At 34.5% G+C, this 27,630-nt stretch overlaps 1 long non-coding RNA gene across 2 annotated transcripts in view; it reads right to left on the bottom strand.

Moving 5' to 3' along the window:
- The window catches only part of LOC102161020, a 158,856-nt gene that overhangs the window by 120,086 nt on the left and 11,140 nt on the right, over positions 1-27,630 (bottom strand). Inside the window, exons 3-4 of one of the 2 annotated variants that reach the window (XR_001303593.2) lie at positions 16,616-16,686; positions 14,656-14,984 (exon numbers count right to left, since the gene is read on the bottom strand). This is a non-coding gene — a long non-coding RNA (uncharacterized LOC102161020). Of the gene's footprint in view, positions 1-14,655; positions 14,985-16,615; positions 16,687-27,630 lie in introns of those variants that run through there. The other variant, XR_002344279.1, reaches the window with a different exon arrangement.

Below are 27,630 nucleotides of genomic sequence, written 5' to 3' on the forward strand. Positions count from 1 at the left end.
AAACTTCTACTGAAAAAGATTATGTGAAGGTTGGACCTAATAAGCCATCTTAGCAGAGGCTGGGATTAAAGATAGGTTTATCCAGAAAGGATCTGTAGAGAACTCTTTTTTTTTTTTTTTTTGTCTTTTTGCTATTTCTTGGGCCGCTCCCACGGCACATGGAGGTTCCCAGGCCAGGGGTCGAATCAGAGCTGTAGCCCCCAGCCTACGCCAGAGCCACAGCAACGTGGGATCCGAGCCGCGTCTGCAACCTACACCACAGCTCACGGCAACGCCGGATCGTTAACCCACTGAGCAAGGGCAGGGACCAAACCTACAACCTCATGGTTCCTAGTCAGATTCGTTAACCACTGCGCCACGACGGGAACTCCAAGAACTCTTTCTTAATGGTGTGGGCCTTCATAAATTACATGGAAGACCAACTAAGTTCCTAGTGCTATACCAGCAGAAACACTGCCAGAAAGAGACAAAATCAAAAGATTTTTTGGACTTCTGAAATTTAACTTCTCTATGAAAGACACTGTTAAGAGAATGAAAATTACAAACAGACTGGGAGAAAATATTTCCAAAACATGTATTTGATAAAGGATAAAGGACTTGTCTCCAAGTCTCCAAAATGCACCAAAAAACCCTTAAAGCTCAACAGTAAGAAAATATTTTTAATAATAGGGAGAATATTAGAATAGACATCTCACCATATATATATATATATATATATACATATACATATATATACACACACACACACACACAAATAGAAACATGCAATACCAGTCAATATCTGAGAAAAGTATTAGTACAGATAACTCACCAAAAATATATGTAAATGTTAAACAATTATATGAAATACTAGTCATCTGGAAAAATATTAGCAGAGACACCTCACCAAAAAATATACAGGTTTCAAAAAGACCTATAAAATACTATTCAAAATCATTTTTCATTAGGGAATTTCTAATTAGAACAACAACGAAAAAAATGCCAAAAAACTGGAAGAAACCAACATGTCCTTCGGTAGGTAAATGAATAAACTGTGGTACATCCATATGATGGAGTATTATTCAGAAATAAAAAGAAATCAGCTGTCAAGTCACAAAATGACATGAATGAATATTAAATGCATATTGTGAAGAAAACAAATGTAAAAAGACTATAAACTCCACATGATTCCAATTATATGACATCCTGGAAAAGACAAAATTATAGACATGGTAAAAAGATCGGTGACCATAAAGGTTGTGGGGAGAAGAGAGAAGGGTGGTGAATAGGTGATACAAAAGGATTTTTTAGGATGCTTAAACTATTCTCTGAAGCGTTGTGACAGTAGATACCTAATGCTGCTGTGCATTTTGCAAAGCCTATATAAGCTTAGAGTACAAATAGCAGATCTCAGGGTATTTAAGATGATGTATTTTATATATACATATATATGTGCATATTTATAAATATATATATATAAATTAGGGATTTGAACTTTTTTGAAGATGGAATGAAGAATGAGAAAGAACTGTATAACTATATTGCAAATATATGAAATCACCACACTGACATGAGTAATATTGAAAAAAAGTGGACTAAAAAAAAAAACCAGAAAACAACAACAAAAACTATTTATAGGCACTATATTCTGGTTGACAAACTGGTTTGACACAGAGGTTTGGGCCAACAGTTCTGAACTGATATACATATTAGAATTTAACAATTATGTACATAAATAGTAGAGATGGGAGCCAGGTTTTTCACTACTGGAGGGAGAGTTTACAGAGAAGTAAGTGTGGGAGGCTAGATTTATTCAAGCGGTAATAGATTAGAACTGGCAAAAACAGTATAAACTCATGTTTAGCATAAGGCAGATACAATGATAATGTGTGTTGGGGGGGCGTGTGCTTAGGCTGTTATTAATGCACCTACAAGTTAGTATTCATTCATGCATTTCTCAATGCTCTCATCTGAGATGGCTTAGTAGCAATGATACCCCAGCAGCCATGAGCACACCTAGAACCCAGATCTGGATTCCTAATAGAATTACGTAACAGGAGAAATCAGGGATCTTTGGGAAAATGGCCGACTCTAATACTAAGTGAGAAAATGTGCAAGACGAGTCTAGAGCATATTGCAGTGCCAGAAAGTAAGGAACTGCATGCAAAGAAGGTGATCAGAAAGGGAAAGAACACCAAGATCGGGCCATATCAATAGGGCATAGGATCCAACTGACAGAACTGTTAATGGCCAAATCTGGAAGCATTTAAACAATAAAACTAAGTAGTTTTGGATTATAACTCAAAGTATTGAGTGAAAATCTGAGTCCAGGTTGATCTCAGACATATGCATTTAATTAAAAAATCAGGATAATATAGTCAAAAAATTATGATAATAGTTGTTTTTATATAGTATTAATACTACAATTTATATATATCCTAACTAAATCTCATTAAAACACCACTATCTCCACCACTAGACAACTATGACCCACTTCCCCAACACCACGTGCTCTCTCATCTATGCTTCCTGTTGCTCAGACTAAAATGTTTTATTCTCACTTTTATTAATTACATTACGCATTCACTGTATCTACCAATTCTGTGGCTTGTAACTTCAAAGTACCACATTCTTTTATCAACTGCATTAGATTACGATGCTGGAAATCATCATTTTCTTCTTCTTGAGTTATCCTAAAATCTCCTATCTTGTCTCCTAGAATAAGCCCCAGGCTTCATTTAGTTTATTTTTAACAGGGAGTCAGATTGATATTTTTAAAGTCATACATGAGTTCAGATTATTTCCCCATTCAAAGTCATCAAAAGCTATAACTCTTAATAAAATTTGATATCCAGTAGTGCACTCCCATCTTTGCTGTTCTTCAGTATTTCCTCAACTATTTTTGTCCACTGGCATATCAATATAAGCTTTAGAAAGGTTTTGTCAATTTCCACATTGTCTGAAATTTTACGCAATCATCAGAAGGGTGACACTTTTAGCAACTTTCAACAGTTTTTTTTGGAGTTAGAAATATTTGATATTATTTAGACTAGGTTTTAAAGAACATCATTATGCAGTTACATTCTTTATGACTCTGGGAAAGATGTGAATATTCTTTTATTTCTCCAGTATAGCTTAAATAAGTTTACTGGTCACAAGAATGTGAACTTTTCACATACTTTTTCTTCACTGTGGAAAATAATTACTATCAAATAAAAATTAAAATAATCAGGATAAGTGTTCACTATAGGTATCTGTCCATCTTTCGTCATTATGATACAAGTAAAGGATTATATGAAGAAGATTAGTCTTTGATTTTAATTTAAATGGATTTTACTGGTAAATTGGTTTTTGTTATGCTTCATACAGATGTATTTCCTGTAGCAAACTGAATTGCCTACCTTACAAATTGATATGAATCAGAAAGGAGACTTCATTTCATGCAAACTTTTTAATATCTAGGCAGAAATGTAAAATTTACTCTTGCAATCATCTGCGGTTCTACTGCATTAAGAATTCTATTTATCTAAGCAAATGGAACAACTTGCATTTAGGCATGCCCCTCTGTGCTCTTCTACAATATTACATGTTAATATATTTAATCTATTCAACATCTTTGGATGTTTTAAAAATAATCACATGCATTTATGCTAGAGCTTGGGCATACTTTTACTACTTGTAATGAATTTGACCTATCAACAAAAGCTCTATAAGCTTTTATCTAGTAATAAACATAGAATTAGCATTATAAACATTGTTTTCTTGGAAATTTGCATTTGCAGCTCTAAATGAGTAGTACTTATCTCCATGTTAAATGTAATACAGCATTTTAAACACAATCATTCTGGATTTTTTAAGTCACTTACAAAATCTCTAGCTTTCTTCACTTAAAATGGCAATTAGCTATTAGAGATTATGTTTCCACACTGACTACAATTAATATGCCATTAAATTAATTAGACACAAAAGTATATAATCTTAATTTACAAATAAAAGTTACATAGAAATACTGTTGATATTACCTTTACCAAATAATTAACATTCAAATCTTCTGTAGAATCTGCTTGTTGCAAAAACTAATTCTCAGTTTTACTTAAAACTGTTACTATGTGAAAGTTGATCTCAAACAAGTAAACATAAATAACAATGACTTCTACCGTGGGTAAAAATAAAAACAGCAGCTAACATTTATTAATCTATTGTTATGGTTCTGTGTTCTTCTGCATAGGTTATTATGTCCTACAATTGTTGCAGTGATCTTATACATAATTTTATTATACTTACTTTACAGATGAGGAAAAGGTGGCACAGAGAGTTAGATAAACTTAACATGGACCAGGAATTGTAAATTTATACCCAGGCAGTCTCACCCTAGGTGTCCAGCTCCTTGCTGTTATTAATGGGCTGCCGTCAAAGAATACATAAATAAAAACAGAGAGGTCTGGGATTTTACCACATAATCCATATTTCACATAAAAACAAAAGCCAAAAGGGCCAAGAAAACAAACATTTCAAAATGAAAAAAAATAATCAGAGGAAAGATAAATACCATATGATTTTACCTATATGTGGAATCTAAAAAACCAGATGAACAAACAAAACAGTTATAGATACAGAGAACAAACAGGTGCTGCCAGAGGGGAAGGGTGGAAGGATGAGTGAAGTAAATGAAGAAAATTTAAAGTATAAACTCTCAGTTACAAAATAAAAGAGTCACAGGAATGAAATGTAAAGCCTGGGGGATATAGTCAATAATAAAGTACTTTCTTTGAATGGTGATAGATGGTAACCAGACTTACAGTGATCATTTTGAAATACACAGAAATATCAAATCGTTATGTTGTGTACCAGTAATTAACAGTGTTGTACTTCAATTACACTTAAAAAACAAACTTCTACAAAAAGAGATCAGACTTGTGGTTTCCAGAGGTGGAGGGTGAGGGGAAGGGGAATTGGATGAATGTTATCAAAAGGTACAAAATTCCAGCTGTAAGATAAGTAATTACTAGGGATGTAAGGTACAACATGAGAAATATAATCAATACTCCTGTATGCTATATTTGAAAGTTGTTAAGAGAGTACATCCTAAGAGTTCTCATCACAAAAAAAATATTTTTCTTTTCTGTTGTATCTGTAATGAGATGATGAATATTTACTAAACTTATTGTAATAATCATTTCTTGATGTATGTAAATCAAATCATTATGGTATATATCTTAAAATTACACAGTGTGAATTATATATGTTACGTATATGTTAATTATATCTCATTAAAACTGGAAGGAGAAATAAATTAATAGGAAATAAAGCTGGAAGGATGTACTTTGGCTACAAATTTTCTGTGCTATTATCTCTTGCAATGTATATACTAGATTAACTTCATTTAATATAGTATACGCATAGACTTTAAAAAAGATTATCTAACGTTGCTTTTTTCGTGTATGTTTATGTAACTTTTATTTTTACCCAGTATTCCCTCCTTGAACATGTAATGAATACCTATATTTTCCTATTTTTATTGAGAAATAACTTTGTTCAGTGATGCAGAGTAAATGAATCACTGTGTAAGTTTAAAGTGTAGACTATGATCATTTGATTAACATGTACTGTGAAATGATTACCGTAACAGGTTAAACTAACATCCATTTGCTCATCCACATACAGTAAAAAGAAAACAAGGAATTTTTTTCCTGTGCTAAGAACTCTAGGGTTTATTCTTTTAACAACTTTCCCATTTACCATACAGCACTATTAGCTAGAGTCATCTATTTTTTTTTTTCCATGCATGAAACACTAGTAGGCCTGAGAGAAATCAAATGTATACTATTTACTGCAGTACTTAAGAAAACTTGAACATGAGATTCAACTTAACTCTGGGCTCCATTTATTCAAAAAACATGTCATAAAAATGACATAATCAAAATTTGGAATTTAAAGAAGTATTGGTTAAGGCCAATATATAGGCCAAAATCCCTGAGCTAAATTTCATTACTTAAATCTCACAAAGAGTGGGTGAAGTAAGAACAAATTTATCTATCTATTTCCCCATAGACCAGAGTCCTATTTACCAAGATACTGTAGGAAAGAATACACATGGGTCACTTTTCTTATCCCTGAGAAAGTACAAAGAGTATCAAGTACAGCTCATCTATCTGTGAATTTTTTAATATAATCTCCCCATATCCTGCTGCTGTAATATGTAACCCTGAGCTTTTGATTTGGTGATCTTACACCTTATCACGCAGTAAACAAGCTTCATTTCCTTTTCCATTTCATTTCCTTCTCCTGAAAAATCTGTTCAACTTTCTTTTTATGGTTCTAGTGTCTCCTGCCTCAGCTAATCACATATTGATATTATGTTAACTTAAAAATAATTTTATAATATAATAATTTGTAAGCAAGTTAAAGAAGATAGTTCCTATATTATTCTTGTTGTGTGATTTGAGTTGTTTAAATATATATTTCTGATTGTTTACCACATATATTAAAAATATTTTTTATGAACTCCATCTAAATGAATTGAATATTTCATATCTTTACTTTTAACTTTAATAATTGTGCTGCCACATAACTATTGACTGGAAAGAAATTTTAAAGTACATATGAAAATGTTTGCATATCATCTGTAGCATTTTCATTTATACAGAATATTGTAATTTTAAAAGCATGGCCTGATAATAAGAGATGATAGCTCAAGAAAGATTGGGGAAACGCCTATGCTTTTTGGGACCACAGAGAATTTCATTTATGGTCAACAAAAACATTTTCAGGCTGTTGCTTAGCAACCTACATGCAAGGAAAATTTTGCATCAGTGCTTAAAGAATAAGGGCTGATGATATTAAATTCTTTCACAGTGTTTGCTATTATTACTCTTCAAAGTTCACCAACAATATTAACTTGGTTGGCTCTCTAATTTCATTTGTAGCTATCAATTTAATTATTAACTTTTACATGAAAGCACAATAAAACCAATGCATTTAAAACTTTGGAGAAAGGAAGAAAGAAGAGAAAAAGACAGGGAGAGGGAAAGAAGCGAGTAAATAAGGAAGGTAGGCAGGAAGGGAGACAAAGGATTTCATCTGCAGAAGTAAATAGAAGTTCATTAACCCTTGGGGGAGTGGGGACAACTCTGGTTATAATATATTGGGAAGGTACTATTTTGCCCTCTTTTTTTCTGGGGCTACTTTATGGTGAACAATACTACCTTCTTGTGAGCTATCTCCCTAGTGAATTTCATATAGGATAATTCAAAATGAAAAGAACAAGAATGGACACCTATGGTCCGAAGTTGTGAATATTAGTTCCTTTATCACACTTATTCCATGGGGGTAGGAGGTCAAAGACAAGTTATATATTCACTTCTACTTGCTTCACATGAAAAACAGGAGTAGAATTCTTACAATCTGACAATAAGTCACTTTCATTCTCTCCTTATGGCTTAAAAAAAAAAAAAATCACAGAAGCCTAACCACAATAAACAATATTAAGCAATATTATGGAATTATGGTATTTGACTTGTTCCCTCATTAATAATAAGGGATGATCCTTTACATAAAAATAATGTTTGTACCTTACACTGCCTCTTGTTATCTCTATTGCTGTTAATGGCACCACTATGATACTGGTTAAGTTAGAAGTCTCTTAATTGTTATCCACACTTACGTGTCTTTGCTGTCCACAAAGGCAACTAAGTCTTGCTTAATTCTATTTTTTCCCTTAAATACAAACCATTTTTCCATACTCGCTGCATCTTTTTTTATAGTACATTCCTCCATCATTAGAGTTACTTCTGAACTAGTCTTTCTATTCCAGTCTCTGCTCTCCGTGTAGACTTGGCTCACACAGCAGTCTTTAGCTTTACTTTGCTTCCTATTATCTGCACAGAAAAGTTGAAACTTTCAGCATAATACAACACGTGACCTCAAGAAGTGGAGCCTCTACATACTTTAGCTGCATTATTTACTCAGTAATCTCCCCCCATTGCATCTTACACTCAAACGATATTGAGAGAATTATAATTTCCTAAATGTGATGTGTTTTTAAACACTTTCTCTCCATTGCTTTAGGCATATAATCCCTAGGCATACATTTTTTCCTTATTTTGAAAAAAATCAATTTGTAACTCAAATTTACCATTGCTTCTCCCCAAAGCCTCTGTTTAACTCCCCTTCCCAGCAGAGTTGAATATGCCATCATCCTTGCTGTCACTCTAGTTGATACAAATTTCTGTTTTACCCCATATTTGTTTACAGGTCAAAAGCATGGACATAATTAGCTTATGTTCTTTTTCTCCAACTTTCCCCCCCCACCTCAGGGCCTATGCCAGTAGTTTTTAGGTTCTGGAATTTGATGTTTAGCAAATATTTAGTTGCTCAATTATGTGATATTGACTAAATAGATTAATTCATCTATTAAATTAATGATTGAAGAGGAGGCATGAACTCTTAAATATAATATTTATGGAGATATTTGAAACATCTGGTGGTTGTTTTTCAGTGAAAAGAATTGTCAAATGAGATTCCCTGGATAAAAATAAGATTAGCCATTTACCTTCTTTACTCAACAGATATTTATTGACAATAAATTGTATACCCTATATACAATTAAAATGCTTTCTATCTTAACATATTTACAGTCTCATAGACATTGGTTTACCATAAGGAGAAATGGGCTGGTATTTGTCACCAAGAATCCGTTTAGAAGAGTGAAAGGGGAGCCACTTACTCTAGACTTGCAAAGTTTAAGCATGTTCAACGAAAAGGTACATCCTGAACTACGTTCAGATAATGAAAAAGTCTGGGCCAAGTGTAAAAGAATCTAGAGGATATTTAAAGATAAGGAAGAAGTAGGGACAAAGAGTTTGGGGTGAAAGCAAATGATATTTGCAGAAAATTACAGGTAACTAATATGTTTAAGGCTTTTTTCATCACAAAAAATTCACAGATACAAATTAATCTAGGTAACAGGAGCTTATTGTAAGAATACATGTTGAAGCAAAGAAGTATTAATTCATTCTTTGAATGTTTGCTGACAACCAATAATGCAACAGACACAGTGCTATGATCTGAGAATAAAATGTTATCAACAATAGCAATCAAGCTTAGGTTTATGGTCTTCTATTCCGATGGGGGGGGGGAGAAAGAGAGAGGGAGTGTGTTATATATCATGTAGTCCCACATAGTTAGCAACGCTGTGACAGAAAAGGACAGAGTATGACTAACACACATAATGAGGGAAATCAAAGCATACGCAACTCATCTCGTACTTGTAAAGCAGGGCTTCATGGGTATCTGATATTCCTCCAGAATTCAAAAGCAACCCGCCGCTGTGTTGAACTTCACAGTAGGAGGGCAGGGAGAATGAGTAACTGAGTTCAGGACCAGAGGTGTGAGTTTGAATTGATTATAGGGACATGCAGCATGATGCACCAGAGTCAGATTTCAGCTGAAATACTTTTCAAGCAGATTTAGATGTAGAAAAGAACATGAGAATGAATGAAGATAGAAGCAAAAAAAAAAAAAAAAATCCTTAAACTATATATTGGTTAATGATATTTAACAACTGACTACCATTGCTTCTGTTGAGACATCGTTTGTCAGATCATTTTTTTCTTTTCCTCTTGCTACTTTTAAAATTGTTTAGTTTCTGTTTCTCCTCAAAGTTTTACAGCAGGGTGCTATTGTATGGTATTCTTTATGTTTATTTACCTTGTTGCAGATCACTGAATCTATAGGTTAATATTTTAATCTTTAAAAAATACAGCTATTAGCTTTCTAAATACTGCTACTGTCACATTTTTACAGGACATCCTATTTTACGGGGCTTTAATTAGACATGGGTTAGACTTTTACATTTATATTTTTTCGGTATTTTTCATTTATCCCCTCTATGTGCTTCAATTTGAATATTTTATATGAACATGATAAACAATTTTCTAATCTTATTTGAATTTAATCTTCTGTTTAAATCAAATATTGCCTAATTTCATAGATCTAGAATCCTTAGAAAATCCATTTAATCATTTTTTAGATTCTAGTAAATTTTTGATCTTTCTTGTTTTATGAATTTCTCTTTTACTTGCTTGAGCAATTAACCTCACTCTTATTTTAAATTCTGTGGCCGCAGGCTTCCGTGCCTGAGTGCCTCAGTATCTGTTTCTGTTTCTTTACATTGTGTCGTATTCAGTGATGTTCCAGGACTAGCTCATCCTCACTTGGGAGAGCAGACAGGGAACATCTCTTCCTAATTCTGCGCTTACTACCTTTACAATGATAGTGTGGAATCACTCATGGAATGAAGCTTTCAACCACAGAAATCAGCAAAAGTCACCAACCAAGACTCCTCCGGCCTCCAAGCCACTGCATATGCCCCTGTATTTTAGCATGCCTAGTGACTTTTTAAACTGAATATGAGATATTTAAAGTTAGTCACTCGCTGGTGTTTCTTTCCTTTAGGGAAGGTTTTCCTCTTTACTCTGCTAGACAGACAGTGAGGGCTGGTAACGTTACTCCAAACAGACTTCTGGCAGAGTGGATAGTGCACTCGAACCTTGGTAAGGTTCTGTCTACCTCAAGTCACCCTGCTCCTCTGGGACAGTCTTGAAGGAACCTCCCGTGAACTCTCAGCCTTCCTTGTCTCAACAAAACTTACATCGTGGAGGACCTAGCAACAACTTGCAAATTCTACATCTAATACTTCCCTATTTCTGCTTTTGTTTTCCATAAAAGAAGAAGGAGCAACTGGCTATATAAATATTTATTAAAACCTTCATTTTAATTTTTTATGTATAATTTATGGAGAAAAAGTCATGAATGTAGTTAATCTTTTCACTTGAAAATTTTCTCTAGAACTTCATTTTGGGTAGATGTTAGGTAGAAGGAATTGGAATGTACCCATGGCATTTATATAATAACTTTATCACTAAATGCTTAAAATTGTTGGTGAAAGAGGCAGGCCTGAAATGGAAAGACTAACTGAACTTAGGACAAATGTTTCTTTTCTGCAGTATAACTTAATGTTTGAATGATTTCTGTAATTTTAAGAAAAATATAAAGCATTAATGGTAAATGTATTTTTTAAAAAGACATGATTTAATTTTAGATAGAGTTTATTGGCCTTCTCTTAAGACGCAGTATCCCACTTATCCTTCTAATTGTTCTAATTCTCTCCTCCTTCTAGTTTTATATAAATATTAATATGCAGTAATTTTATATTTCAATTATTGCACTTATAACAAAGTATTCATTTCTTTAGTAAAGACTAAAATTACATCTAATTTCCAAAAACAATCTATTTATTTATCTTCAAATAATATAAAGTAAAATGTAGGTAATAATAATCTTTTCACTTGAAATTTTTCTCTAGAAATTTATTTTGGGTAGATGTTAGAAGGAACTGGAATGCACCATGGCACGAATGTAATAACTTTATCACTAAAGGCTTAAAATCTTTGATGATAGAGGCAGGCCTACATTTCAATCATCTACTATTCATTTTTAAGCAATTTTAAAGTAGTTTCAATGAAGCATAAAATATATCTGGTTACCTCTTGAGAAAATTCTCTGATTACCCCAAATTTTGTGCTTAGGATATTTTATCGTAGTTATTTAATAACATTATAGACATTAAATTTCCAAGTGACAGCATTAGAATTTCCACATTGCTGTTCTATGATCAAGATAAACAACCTATCACAAATATCATCATTAATTAACATGTGAATGCACACATTTGAATTGTCTTTAAAATATCTTGATCTTACATACTTAGGTAATTTTAATGAAATCAAATGTTTCAAAGGAGTATTTAAGGCATAGTTTAGTCTGAGAGTAATGTGCTTTCTCTGTGATCATGTAGATTTATTACGGTATAAGAAAAATAGCACAGGAGTTCCTGTCGTGGAGCAGTGGTTAATGAATCTGACTAGGAACCATGAGGTTGCTGGTTCAATCCCCGGCCTTGCTCAGTGGGTTAAGGATCCGGCATTGCCGTGAGCTGTGGTGTAGGTTGCAGACACAGCTCGGATCCTGCGTTGCTGAGGCTCTGGCGTAGGTCGGTGGCTACAGCTCTGATTAGACCCCTAGCCTGGGAACCTCCATATGCCACAGGAGCGGCCCTAGAAAAGGCAAAAAGACAAACAAAAAAGAAAAATAGTAGATTAAATTAGCCCATAGAAAAGGCAATTGGGATTATAAAGTGAATCACTAAATGCAAAAGTTTTGTTTCTTCCCTTGAATATATTGTTAACTTGATAACAGATCAAATAATTTTCTTCCCTTCAGCTGATAACAAAACAAAAATATATTTAGTTATAAAAAAGCAAAGCTGCACATTTCTAAACATGTAACTTTCCTGTTGGACAAAAAATGAAAAACAAAATAATTAGTTTTAAATTTTAAACTGAATACAGATTTAATAAGTCACCAAACTATTGAAATAAAAATAAGCTACTCATCATCTTAAAAGCAAAATGTGACTTATTCATCTTCATAGCTTTTATTTATTTATTTATTTATTTATTTATTTTTTTTGTCTTTTTTGTTGTTGTTGCTATTTCTTGGGCCGCTTCCGTGGCATATGGAGGTTCCCAAGGCTAGGGGTCGAATCAGAGCTGTAGCTGCCAGCCTACGCCAGAGCCACAGCAACGTGGGATCCGAGCCGCGTCTGCAACCGACACCACAGCTCACGGCAACGCCAGATCCTTAACCCACTGAGCAAGGGCAGGGACTGAACCCGCAACCTCATGGTTCCTAGTCGGATTCTTTAACCACTGCGCCACGACGGGAACTCCCTTCATAGCTTTTAAATACCTCCTGAATTGTATGCCTTCCACACAGTAGGTAATTATTAAATATTTGCTTAAATGGTAATAATAATTTCTCTGTTTTTTTGGGAAAAATACAGCATTCATACCATCTGTTTCTGAATTTTGATAATATTTTCATTTGCCATAATATTCTTTTTTCTAGTACATTTTCATTTTTATATGACATAATGACAGCAAGTGTTTTTAACATATTCTGCAGTAAATTATGTTCTGTAAATTAATAAATATAATTTCATTATTCTAATTATTTAGTCTTAAAAAAAACCTTTTGGATCATTTATAAACAACTTCTATGGGTGATACGGAAAAAGAGAAGGCATTGATAATTCAAGAATCAAAGAGTTTAGTAGATATAAAGTGACTCGATGGGCAGGATCAAGGTGGCCAAAGAGTAGGATGTGGAGTCACCTTCTCCCACAAACACTTCAAAAAAAAAAAAGTCTACATGAAGAATGATTCTTACAGAACATCTACTAAATGCTGGCAGAAGACCTCAGATTCAACAAGCAAGAAACCCTCCAGATAACTAGGTAAAACAAAAGGAAAAAAAAGAGAAAAAAAAAGAGTAAAAAGAAAAAAAAAGAAAAAGGAATCAGGATGGGACTAGCACTCCTGAGAACAAGCTATAAAAGAGGAAAGGAATCAGCATCCTGAGAGACCATTTATCTGACAGGGAGATTAGCTGAGATGGAGTAGGAACCTCAAAACCTTGGAGGAAAGTGCAGCAGCTGGTCAGAGGAGGGCAAAGCAGAAAGAGAGCCACATGGATGACCAGTGCCACCACCCATCGGCCACAGCCTGAGACACACGGATCAATGGAACAGAACAGAGAGCCAGAAATAAACCCAGACACCTATGGTCAATTAATTTTCAACAAAGGAGGCAAGAATATAAAATGGGCAAAAGACAGTCTCTTCACTAAGTGAAGAGAAAACTGGACAGCTCTTCATGTAAATCAATAAAACTAAAACACATACTAACACCATACACAAAAATAAACTCAAAATGGCTTTAAGACTTATACATAAGACATAACACCATAAAAATGCTGGAGAGAAAGTAGAGAAAAGGGAACCCTCCCTGACTGGTGGTGAGAATGCAATTTGGTAAAACCACTATGGCAAACAGTACAGACATTTCTCAGAAAACAAAATATAGAACTGCTGTATGATCAAGCAATCCCATTCCTGGGCATGTATCTGGACAAAACTACAATTCAAAAAGATACATGCATGCCTAAGTTCGTTACAGCACTATTCATAACAACCAAGACATGGAAACAACCTAAATGTCTATCAGCAAATGAATGGATTAAGAAAATGTGGTACATATATGCAGTGGAATACTACTCAGCCATAGAAAATAACAAAATAATGCCATTTGCAGCAACATGTAGAGATTCTCGTACTAAGTGAAGTCAGTCAGAAAGAGAAATACAAATACCATATGATCTCACTTATATGTGGAAGCTAAACTATGGCACAAACCTATCTACAAAACAGAAGCAGACTCATAGACATGGAAAAGAGACTTGTGATTGCAAAGAGGGAGTGGGATGAATGGGGAGTTTAGAGTTAGTAGATGTAAACTACTACATTTAGAATGGATAGACAATGAGGTCCTACTGTATAGTGCAGGGAACTATATCTAATTTCTTGGATAATATAAGAAGAAAATGTTTCTATATGTATGAATGGGGCACTGCTGTACAGCAGAAATTGGCACAACATTATAAATGAACTATACTTTATTAAAAAACAAATACAAAAAATATTGGAGAAAGAACAAAAATAAATTGACTCTATAAATGTATTTTTTCTATTGTCCTTACAAATTTGTGTCTCTGTAGTTTTTCATGACTGTATGTCACCAGTGACTATTTGTGTGCATTTCAATTTGAATGTCTTGTACTTCCATGAAGTCCATATTCGGTAGGTATGTACCAGGCATTATATTTTTCCAAACAATTAAAAATATCTGGACATTCAAATTAGTTGAAAGAACAGTACATTAGACCATGTGTAAACTTCATCTAGATTCAACATTTATTAACTTGTGAAGCCAAGAAACCTTCCTACTCTACCAGAAGCCTAACACCAAGTAGTAAGCCAAAGGCTGCCACTCCTTTTCTGGGGAAGGCTTGCAGGATCTGCTGAAAGCTGAAGACGTAGTAGAAGCCTTTTTTTTTAAAAAAAAAAAGAAAGATAGAAAAAGAAAAAAAGCATTTGATCTCTTTGGCACATAGTTTAAGAACAAAGCATCAGGAGCCACCTCAAATATAAAAAAATTAAGAGTAAGTGCTCCAATTCAAGTAACTATGCCAATAGTAAAATACCATGCAAGTTTATCTATGTAGACTATTAGGCAATATTCATCATCATTGCTTGGAAAAAAAAATCTAATTTCTTGGTTTAAATCCTGTTTACCTCACTTGCTACAGTTTCTTTCTCCATAATCAGCATAAACAATATTAAAAGGAATACTAGAGTCGGAGTTCCGTTGTGACACAGTGAAAACGAACCTGACTAGTATCCATGAGGGTGCATGTTCGATCCCTGGCCTTGCTCAGGGGATCTGGGATCCAGCGTTGCCTTGAGCTCTGGTGTAGGCTACAGGCATGGCTTGGATCCTGCGCTGCTGTGGTTGTGGCACAGGCCAACAGCTGCAGCTCCGATTTGACCGCTGGCCTGGGAACTTCCATAATGCTGCAAGTGCAGCCCTAAAAAGAAAAAAAAGGAAATACTAGAGAAAAGATGATGATGATGATGATGAAGACAAGAGGAGGAAGAGAAAAAGAAGAGGAGAGACAAGGAGGAGGAGGGAGAGGAAAGCAACGGGAGGAGGAACAACCCAAGAAATGAACTGGCTAACAGAAACGCCCTGGAATGATGAAGATGTTGCATCTCTTAGACATTAAAATTACTATAGAGACATCTTAAAAGATCTAGTAGAAGAAGAGAACATGCCTGAAAAGTGGTAAATTCAGCATACATTTAAACCGAAAAACTATAAAGGAAATATAAGTATAAAGAGAAATAAGAGATGAAACTTTCTTTTGAAAGTTTTATAACAATATTGCACAATGCAGGGGGAAGAAAAAGAGGGAGAGGAGAAGGAGATAAATTAAGATAAATTAAAATTATCCAAATAAAATGTAAAAAGAAAAAAAGGAGATAAAAACAGGATGGACTTCAGTTTTTAACCAAGACTCAATAACATTAGATTGACACTCTCTCCTTAAACAACTAAAATATATATATATATATATCTCAAATGCGTGAAACACGAATTTTCAGATATTGGACAAAAAAACAGTATAGTTCAGTGATTTTCGAGAGAGGAAAAACAAATGAGCCTAGCACTGTGATATCCTCAACATAAACCACCTGTAGGAACTCCTATGGCACAGAGTGAGCAAGTGGAACCAAGGAAGAGTTGAGTGGTTTCCCTGAGTGGAGGAAGCAGAGTCGGGATTCCGGGAGGTCAAGGCAACGAGCGTGCAGAACAGAGTACAAGAGAGGAGAGAATTGCAAGGAGAGACAGTTTGGGATATCTTTTCACAGTGAACCTTCTGTGTACAACTGAGTAAAAGAGCAACATGTATAAAGAAACAACACAAGGCTTTTGGGAAAATGGGAGCATAAAAAAACAGTCAATGGCGTTTTCAAAGGACCATCAATACCTGTCATAATGAAAAAGTCATAGTGAAAACAGTCTCTTAATTCGCATGGGATGGGGTGGTAGTGTACTTAAAAGCATTCAACAGTGGGACAAAATCAGACCAGAAACACAGGTTGTGCTGGCCCTACCTGAGAAACACAAAACTGTACATCTTGTCCTCTCCCCGTGGACACAAATTCATTCAGCACGGATCAGAAACCTAAATGTAACATAAAGTGTGTTTCAGAAAAACACAGATAATCTATGTAAAGAGACAAGTATTATTTGCCTTTGCTCTCATAGGGAACATATTCAGAGCAATATTTTAACCATATGCTTAGAATAAACATAGATTTTTATTATATCCCTCAAACAGAGAGTGAAGTATTCACACTGCAGAACAACTTGGTAATAATTAAATGGGAAGGAGTAACCTGATAGCGGATTCCAGAGTGGTCTACTTTATTCCAAAGGATATTTTATATCATGAAGGGAATGAAAACAGTGTGTATTCCTTGGGTAATCCTTACTAAATAGGTTTTATCTCTGGACACTTTTAGAGATATTAAATCCTCTGTTGTAAGCCCAGGGATAAAATTTTCTTCTTCCCTTGAGATGCCTTCTTTCTTCATATCCCTTTGTCTACAACACCGTAAGATACTGAGGGCCAAATTGGGGTGAAGACCTAAAGAAATAGGTCAGAGAAGCTACTCTACTTGATTCTAGTTTCATCCAGAGGTTAAAGATCCAAATTAATCTCTGTGTCTCATGTCTAGTTACTATTTTCTGGCAATGATAGTGGAGTGTGGGGCCAAAGCTTAGCTTGTGATAGAGTGAAATGTGTTTGCTTAGTCCTGTGCTGGTACATCTGCCTTCCTTAGGAATCTTACAGACCTTCCTGCCTACAGGAAGCAGATGAGTTTAACCTCATGTTGCAGCTATCATTCTTTTACTACCAGACATGCCTGAACAAAATCATATTATCTGCATTGAACTGTAATTTAATTTCTAGCCAATAATTTTTTTTCAAAAAAACTAATGGTTTAGGTTTTTTTTTTCCCCTCTTTATAAGCAGTTTTACTCATGACTGTCACAGGAATGACACAGCTATTTTAGCATAGGTAAGATTTGAGTTTTTCTTAAGTGTGAAAGATTTTATAAAGCATTTAGTTCATTTTTAAATAAGCCAAATGAATTTTAGCTCTTTCTAACAAGACACTACCATAATGGATTCAAATTTAAGTTGTATCATGACTGAACTTTACTTACCACTATTTCCTGAAGAGTATTCTAAAGCAATACCCATTTCCGTGAAGATGTTAATATAACTAAGCCTAGACTGGATAGCTTTCTTTCAGAGCAATCTACTTCCTAATTATACCATCTTAACTGTGTTCTAAATGGACCTCATAGGCTTTGCAGAGTTTTTAAAATAAAGTTTTCTTACATGAGTTATAATTTTACGTGGAAGTCTTTTAAAATAGAGTCAAAGATATAATACACATTCTTTACTGTGAATAAGAGGAGGTGATTTTGTATTTCACGACATAAATCATATATTCCTTTGTGCTATAACATTTATCCATGTACCATCTTAGTACAGGCAAACATTGTCCTCACCCCACCCTGCCATTTTCATTTTAACTTAGAGGCCAATAACTTCAAATTGAATTAACTTGCTTTTCAGTAAGATTATTGATGCAATTGGGTAATTATGGTAAGTTACTTCATCATTATTCTTCTCAGTTCTGCATATATAACACTGATTGAATTAAAATTCTTATTTACATTTTACAATCAGTGGTTACCTAGACTGTCACATTTTTAATTTTGAGGTAACATTAATTAAGAAACAAGGAAAATTCATCTAAAAGATGAGCCTAGAGGAACTTTACATTATATTTTTATGCAAACAAATTACATAAATCACTTTTTTAGGAGTAGTTGAGCTGTTTATGTAATGTCAAGAAGAGTTATACTACTTTTATTGTGTTCGACACAGCGTATTCTGAAATTACTTCAATAGGTGAATACTTCCAATCTGCAACTCTTGCCCAACAAAATACTAGTTAGTTTCTCAATTATGAATAATTGCTCTTGCCACCAAAACTATACACCCTCCCCAGTAAAAAGCATCATGGTTCTGATTATAAAATTAATGCATCTGATGCAGTAGTATCCTTTTGGAATTCATCTGCAGCAAGTTCTTGAACAATCTTTGAACTGGTTCTGACTCACAACATTTGCTCAGTATTTAATGCTCTCTTCTCATCAATCAACCACATATGTTTTGTTATTAAACACATGCTTGCAGGATACAATAAATAATTTAACCTGACTTGGACATTTTCCATGTTCCAATCATTGTGACACATGCTGAAGACTCAGAGAGGAACAGGGTATAGCTGCACCCAAAGAACATGCATGTTCATCCGGTCATGTCCAGATGGATAAACAAATGACAGTGACAGGATGAATGCAAAGCAGGAGAAACACACAGAGACTGCAGACAGCGAGTGATACTGCTCCTTGGAGAGTCAGGGGAGACTTGGAAGAGGAAGTGATATGTGATTTGGGACTGAGGAATAAATAAAATATTCATCAGGTGGATAAAAGGGCATTTTAAATAATGGAACTTGGATGTTCAAAGACATATTCACTATTCTTCCCTAAACAAAACTTACCACCCTTCCAACAAAGCCCATGCTAATATCACTAGTGGATTACTCAAAACCCTCTATTCATTTTTACTTTACTCCTCTTCGAAGCTCCCAAGTGAACTGTATTTTGCGGTAGTGGTCAGCAAGTTCCTTAATATTCAGACTTTACTTTTGGATACAAGGTAGGATTGCACTTACTCTCCTCACCTGACGGTAATGCTGAACAAGTGACGTTCTTTGATGAGTGAAATAAGAATGGAAGCGCCATGTGTTATATGTGGGCAAATGTTTGCATCTGATGTATTCACTTGAGACAGTCCCTTCCATTTGTCATGGTGATCGTGGACACATACACTGAGAAGCAGTGCGTGAGTCTGCATCCTCGAGTAGCAATGATAAGCAGATCCCCTACCTACTCCTCGATGGATGTTTAATGGGAGGGAATACTAAACTTGTAGTGTTTTATATTGATAAGATTTTGGGTCATTTGTTATCACAGCATATCCTAGCCACTTAGCCTATTCTGCCTGATAATGGTTTGAAACACTTTAATATTAAGCCTTTGGTACCAGAATGAAATGGTTGAGTGAGTGAGAAGTTGCTTCTATACATATAAAATATACATTGTTGTGTAGTATATCTCCACATTTTAATGATCTCCTCACAACAGGCACTGCACAGCTCATCTGCTTCTCCCTGGGCATGCACAGCCATTATCAGTCCCCCTGCTTTTATATTCTTTCTTGGCATTCAGCACTGTGTCCTGATAGTACTTAATTTGTAATTACGAAATTACAAGTGGGATTATTACATTATTGTTTAGATATATACATACATTATTGTTTGCCATATATATCATCACAAGTACATGTCATATATGTATGAGATGATCACAAGTAGATAATGCCATGCCAGCACACCCCAGTTATACCCCAGAAAATAGGAAGGACACTGAACCAGAGTGAGTATCTAAATAAGTGAAGGCTAAATAAGTGAATGGAGGCATGACTGTATGAATGCATGAACGACTCAGAATACTAAAGGCATGCTTATTGACTTTTCTGTCCTCGAAAGCCTATGACAAGGGGAAAGAGAACTAGACTGAGTTATTTCAAGTAGATTTTACTGACTGGAATTTTAAATAATTAACAAGCACTAAAATTACTGACTTATGTTAGATAAAAGGGGTATTTGTAATGAGTATTATTTTCTCATTCTACAGATTAGAAAACTGAAATCTATACTGACTCGTAATTTACCAGTGGTGACACAGAGAGTCACTGACACTGCTTTCAATTTTATGATAATAACAATGATTTTCCTTTTTAGAATGCAGTTTCCATAATTTTTGTGAAGACTCAAAATGAATAGCTGCCTTTAGATAGCTGCATCACCTTGAGCACGTATTTAACCCTTGGGGACCACAACGTCCTCGTCTCTAAAAGGAAAATACCACTATTATCTAACACATAGGCTGGTTATATGGGCTAAAAGGGATAATATATATGAAATAAGTTAGAAGCTTTCCTGCATACTGTTTACACATAGACATGGGACACACACTATGTGAAATGAGCATTATACATGTGCACACACACGTACTTACTCTGATGGTGGTGAGGGTGATGACGATGAGAATGCATACAATCAAGTCACACACTGTGGAATCTTTAAAATGTTTCAGAATTCTCATTACTCTTCACACATTATAAATCTTTTGGGACAGTCATGGACTTAGATGAAATATATAAGACTGAAGAATTTTAGGATATAGGGTGAAAAATTTGGATATATTATGGTTAGCTTCATAATTGTGGCACATTTTAATTGTTTACATCTCCATGATATTATTATTTTTGAGTCATAATTTTAAAAATTATACTAGGTTATATAATTACTATCATTAAAGCTACATTTTAAACAATTACTGAAGGGGAAAGGAGATAAAAATGAGATCATTTACGGTTTGCTGACTTTTATACCCAGAACGGTACTGAGAGGTAAATGCAAATATTTATAGTGTTCACACTGTGTCAGAATTTTCATATTTTCAGGCATATATACGTATATATGCAATAGATAATTCACAAAACAGATTAATTTGTAATGCATACATATAATTTCACTTTCATATGTTCCCTACTAACTCTTTAAAGGAAAAAAAATAAGACTGTGAAGATAAATAATTTATCAAAGTCATCAACTAGAAAAGTACTAAATTTAAAAAGTTTAGAAAGAGATCGACAATACTAAAGTGATTACAAAAGCCAAATTTAAAACTTCATAAAACAATATAGTTGGAAATTTTAAGGACAAATTAAGTATAATGTCCAGATGAGCGGAAATCAGCTGTTAATACCAACTCTTTATTTTACTTATGCAACAGGAAATCCCAAGGACGCCAAAGCGCTTGTCTGAATATGCACAGCATCTGAGAGACGATGATGATTCTGAATCACCTGTCCTCCATTCCAGGTGTATCTCTGAGGACCTCATATTGGTATACATGTTACAGTATTTGTAATATAGATTTATTAGCTCAAACTGCCATCAAAAATAAATGCTTGGTATTCCTGTGTATGATCATCCGTACTGCCAGACCCGATGTTGCTAGATCCTTCCTATTTAGTTTAGAGCCTATTCTTATTCCATATACTCTCCTTTCCCAGACTGTTATTTATCCCAGTAAGATAACAGATAATTAAAATATATCCTAAGATTCTAAAAATGCCTTAACACTACTGCTGGAAAACTTGCAGATAACTTGAAAAATATGGCTATTTAAAAGTTGCTGTTTTTACTCCTGTAAGACAAATGCTTATATCCAGGCAAACGAGGGACTATGATATGTTAAGGTCTAACCCACCTGAGTAGAATGAACTTGTCAAAATAGAAGCCTGAGAAGGAAACAATTTTTTACCATTCTCTATAAAAATAATCATTTGGGGGTTTTAATAAATCAGGACTTTCTGAAAATTATTAAAGGGATTATTTATAATGACTGAATATGGGTGTGTGTGTGTATTCTGGAATAAAAACATTATGTATATATGAGCATATATGCATAGGTGCAAACAATGCATCTCAGTGTATATATGCTATATCTGTGTGTGTCTAAATATATGTAGTGTACAGTTGTAATTCTTATGTGAGACTATGTGCATAGATGTGTTTGTATGTGTATACAGTATACAATGTATTAAATTTAGACATGCCATATAAAATAATAAGGTTGAAAAATTTAAAAGAGAATATATAAATCTAGTATTTTTACAAAGAATAAACTTGCAAAACCATACTTTCTAAAATAAACCCTTAGTGTTGGCTTAAAAATTGTCTTTATACTTAATACTTTCTGGTTTTTTTAGCAGTTCCTTATTAATTTATTTGCATCCTCTTCTTTGCTTACAATTCTTGAAGCAGGTAAATTTCTCATATCAACAATATTTCTTTGGCTGAAAGACGTAAGCCTGGGGTCATTACCTTAACTTCCCCTTGAAGCAGCAATTCATCAATAGCTTGGTGGATGTCTTTATGTCTCTCTGAACAGTACTGCAAAGGAGCTCTGCCTCCAATTACTGCTTAGGCAGGAAGAACATTTCTACCTGTATCTTGGTTCTAAACTGTCTTCAATATCTCAAAAATTTTAAGACAAATGTATATGACAACTGCTCTTGTTAACTATACCCTTGTGATACCCACAGATTAGAGGTGGGATGTCAGCATTATTTTTCCATGGCTGGAGGTATAACACTAAGCAACATTATCTTCAGTTAAGATTATCTCCTTCCCAGTTTTTAATTTTTAAATAGAAATTTCAGTCCTTGAGAAAACACAGTCTGTTTTCAATTTAAATTTTTCTGATTATCAGAATTTTATTTTAAAAAATATTCAATATATCCTGATTTAGTTATTAAGATTCATATTTACAGATACAGCATTTTCTTTCTAAAAACTGAATGTTTAAGCACAGCGTATCAGTGTTCAACATTAATATTTTGTGAAATGAATACATGCCAGAACATTCATCACATATTCTGAAATTTGCATAATTTGAGATTAATATTCCTAAGGGAATAAAGATAAATTTGAGGGCAATGCATTCTTAGATATAAATCTGTAATGAATGCAGTTTCTTTCTTTCATAATGCTGTTCTTTATTCTCTCACCACTATCAGTATGTAATTTATTGAGGGGCACCTATTAAATTATCCGTATACTTTATCACTGTAGTCATTAGACTGTAAATCTTGTTCACTTTTTTTTTTCTCTTTTGGTGTATTTTTTCTTTAGCTTTTGATGTAGAAGCACTGCTATCATATAATAGGTGTTTGAAAAACATTCATTTATCTCGGGCTCAGTGCCTTTGTGTTACCACAATTTTTGCATACTGACAGGAGACTCAGGTTAAATAATGAGGTGAAAGCTCCATTAAAAAGTATAAAGCAATATATATGTAAAATTTGAAAACAATTGCATTTCTATATACAGATATACCACACAGTCAGCCAAAACCTATTTGCTTTTAAGGGATAAAGTTCATTGGAATTGAAAGCAAAGAGAAAGGAAGAATTAATAACAGCTTCTGACATTCAAAAGAAGGGAAAAGTCATATCCATATAAGAGAGAATCCATTGGTTTCACCAAAGGGTCCTCCCTTATCTCCATCACAAGGGTACCCTGCTTACTCCACACTTTTTCTAAAGGAACTGGGGTAATAACAGGCAATATTATTGTTAAAATAATTATACAGAAATATATGGCTTGAATTATTTTAAGGAATTAAGTTTCCTGCATTTAACTAAAGCTTTCCCACTACCATGCCATAATAAGATCTAATGAGAAAGAAAACAAAAGGTATTATCTTCTTTGCATATGGTTGTCCAGAGACATGTTTCTAGAATATTTTCTTAGCTTCTTTGCTGCAAATTCCATCTTGTCCTGCTTTACTTTACCCCATCTTCCTGCTTGAAAAACAGTCACAGTGCTGATAAATGACTTAAGCTTAAGAACAAAGACCTAAAGGCATAAGTTATTCATAGGGTCAGCTGAATGAGGACATAATGCGTTGGTCTAGGCATGCCAGACCTGTGCAGATTGGCACACCATTTGCACAAGCATGATGTGTCCTCTAAAGAATAAGAGAAAGAGGAACTTCATGGCCCCAAGTGGTTTATGAGGGGTCATTAGCAGAATATGCATTAGCAAAGAGAACCAAGGTGCAAACCTAGGCACGCCTGCTGGGTTGCCACAGATAGGCATGCCCTTTGCAGAAGCACAGTGAGGATTCTCTGAAATGCTATGCATAGATAGCTGACGCCAAGCTTCCTCAAATGCTAATGATTGTGAAATGCCTAAAGGTCAGAGTAAAAGCTTAACCATCTACCAGCTATGTGACTTTTAAAATAATAAAAGAACTTATAATATAATAAAAAAACCTATATCCTCCACCTATAGCCCCCTCCTCCTCACTTGACAGTCATCCTCAAGAGCACAATAAAAGCAGTGTGGTTTCTTGAGGCGGTGCTCTTGGTCCCTGAGACCTTGAGACCCCAGGTTCCCACCTTCACTTAAGATAAATGTCTCTGTGTCTTGTTTTATATTAACTTTTTTCCTTAAGTTTCACAGCACCCATTCTTCTGCCCCATCCTGCTGAGCTGGTCGTGGTATATACTATTATGTTAATAATAATTGTGGAATAGTGTATTATGGCGTGTTCAAAAAATAATTACTGCATCTCAGCATTTTTAAGTAAATATGAGTTTGAAGTAATACGCTTATGCTGTGACCCTCTACATGAGAGCATACTAGAGAGATGCATATGACATTTGCACATACATGGCTCAAGTCATGAGAAAATTATAATAGCAAACCACAATCTCTGAGAAAATCTTTTTGCCATAATAATAATTATGAAGATTGTTTCAATTGCTAAGAATATCTCAAATCAATTTATTTTATATACACATAATTTTTTTCATATTTAATAAATACATAAGATACAAAGACAAAAATGACAATTACCAATACCAAAACTCATGACAAATGTGTGTTTTTATGACCCAGAATTTACCATCGTTAAAGCCTGGAAATATTTGTTTCCATCTAATTGCTAGTTTTTTGTAAAATATTTTCATTTTTAATTATAAAGGTAATGCGTTAGGCAATGTAATAGAAAAAAGCTGAGGAACTTGTTGATCTTTATGTGTAGATATTAAAATGTTTAGTGACATTAATGGAAACCTCAGGCTTGTACTGGCTCCATCCTAAAACGTTTTGATGGCTAGAGATAGGATTTGAAAACTAACCCTGCTCATCCTCTCTGTTAGCTTGATTATCTTTTTTGCTTTTTTTCGTGTCCATGGTTTTGGGCTTTTTGGGTATTACATACCCATTTAATGGTAGATTCTGCTGGTGAATACTTTTGCTGACACTAAACATTCTCTAGCAATTTTTATAAAATTAATACAAGAAATACCATGAAAATTTCTGAAACTTCTGTGATACCTACTTTAAAGCCTTCTAATAAAAATTTCCTTGTAGAGGCCAGACAGGTTTTCATTTGATTTTTTAAACTTCCAGGGTTCCAAAAAGTCCAAGATATACATATTTTTCTCTTCTGGGGGCCACACCTGGGGCATATGGAAGTTCCCAGGTTAGGGGTCAAATCAGAGCTACAGCTGTCAGCCTACACCACAGCCACAACAACGTGGGACCTGAGCCATATCTGCCCCCCACACCAGAGCTCAAGGCAACACCAGATCCTTAACCCGCTGAGCAAGGCCAGGGATTGAACCTGCATCCTCATGGATCCTAGTTGGGTTCGTTACCACTGAGACACAACAGGAACTCCCCAAGATTTTTATTTTTCACTTTCTTTTATTTTATTGACATGTCACAGACATAAAAATAGCAATGTTTTACGGATATGAAAAGCACAGTAGTGATACTACCCTTTTTTCTATTTCAACTGATATTTTAAAAGAAAAAAATTTTGAAATTTTTTCCCTTTGGTGTTCCCTTTTTACTTTGTTTCTAGTTCCCTTTTTATAAAGGCCTTTTGAAATAATATTTTCCAGATGGAAATGGTCTCTCACAGCTTGACTGACACTTCTCTAGGGGGTTCCTGTTCTTGGAATATAGCCTCGAGATTATTAAAGCAACAAATAAAACATTTGAAGTCATCCCATAAATTTTTGGCCTAAGCCCAGCAACAGTTGCGGCGTTTCCGGTCAGGATGACTCTCTAAAGCACAGGTATGAGAACTGCCCCAAACAGAAGGAACGTGGGATGTGGAGTCAGTCTGTTGTGTTGTGTTTTTCACTTAGCCAGTAGTAGCATGAAATGTGATCTTTTCAACACAACTTCAACCTGAATAGCTCTCAACTTGTACCTAATGCTTGACCTGGAGACCTTAATGAAGCAGTTTCTTACCCCCCTTTTTCCTTTAATGAAAGCTCCCATTAGAGCTCTCTTTAAACAGAATAGAGAATTGCAAAGTATTTGAAATTAATATTCCAGCATTTGGAGTTCCTGTCGTGGTTGGGCAGAAACGAAGCCAAATGGTATCCATGAGGATGTGGGTTCCATCTCTGGCCTCGCTCAGTGAGTTAAGGATCTGGCTTGGCTGTGAGCTGTGGTGTAGGTCGCAGACGCAGCTCAGATCCTGCATTGCTGTGTCTGTAGGGCAGACCAGTAGCTGTAGCTCTGACTCGACCCCTGGCCTGGGAACTTCCATGTGATGTGGATGTGGCCCTAAAAAAGCAAAAAAATAAAATGAAGTAAAACTCCAGCATTTAAATCTCAAGCATATGCACTGCATATTTTAAGTGAAGAAGATTAGATAATTTTAAGTTTTATATACATTATCAAGTAGAGAATTTGGATTGTATATTCTCAATTACATTTTCAGATTTTTCAGAAATTGAACTTTTAAGCTGAAGAAAAAAAAAATCTTCCTTCTGCATCCTTTGAGTAACCTTTCTGCTTATAGAAAATTTTCTTACAAATACATCTGCAAGTGCACCTAATGACAATTTGAAGAAACAGTAATACTTATTCAATCTATATGTATTGATACAGTACAACCCAGAATATAACCTAGAAGATGTATTGCTATATAAATAAAACATGATATATCTAATAGTAAAAAGATATTATGGACTATAGCCAACCAGAAAGCACAAAATTTACCTGAGGAAAAAATTATTCGAAAGAATAACAGGAAAAAATAAAGTGTCATTAATAACCCCATGGTTTTAAGAGCCATACTGACAATTACTAAACAGAAAATCAGCTCTTCTCATCATTTCTGTATTTCTTTCTCCTTTATTATCTTTGCCTTTTCATTACCTTTCGACTTTTATACTGAAAATCTGTAGTCAAAAAAGCTGCTGCAAAGGACTACTTGTACTCTGAAAGGAAAACTTTGCTTTATTCATTTTTTCTTTCTTTCTTTTGACCACACTTGTATGGCATATGGAAGTTTCCAAGCCAGGGGTCAC

Source organism: Sus scrofa, chromosome 5 (assembly GCF_000003025.6).
Source record: "Sus scrofa isolate TJ Tabasco breed Duroc chromosome 5, Sscrofa11.1, whole genome shotgun sequence".
NCBI classification, from domain to species: Eukaryota; Metazoa; Chordata; class Mammalia; order Artiodactyla; family Suidae; genus Sus; species Sus scrofa.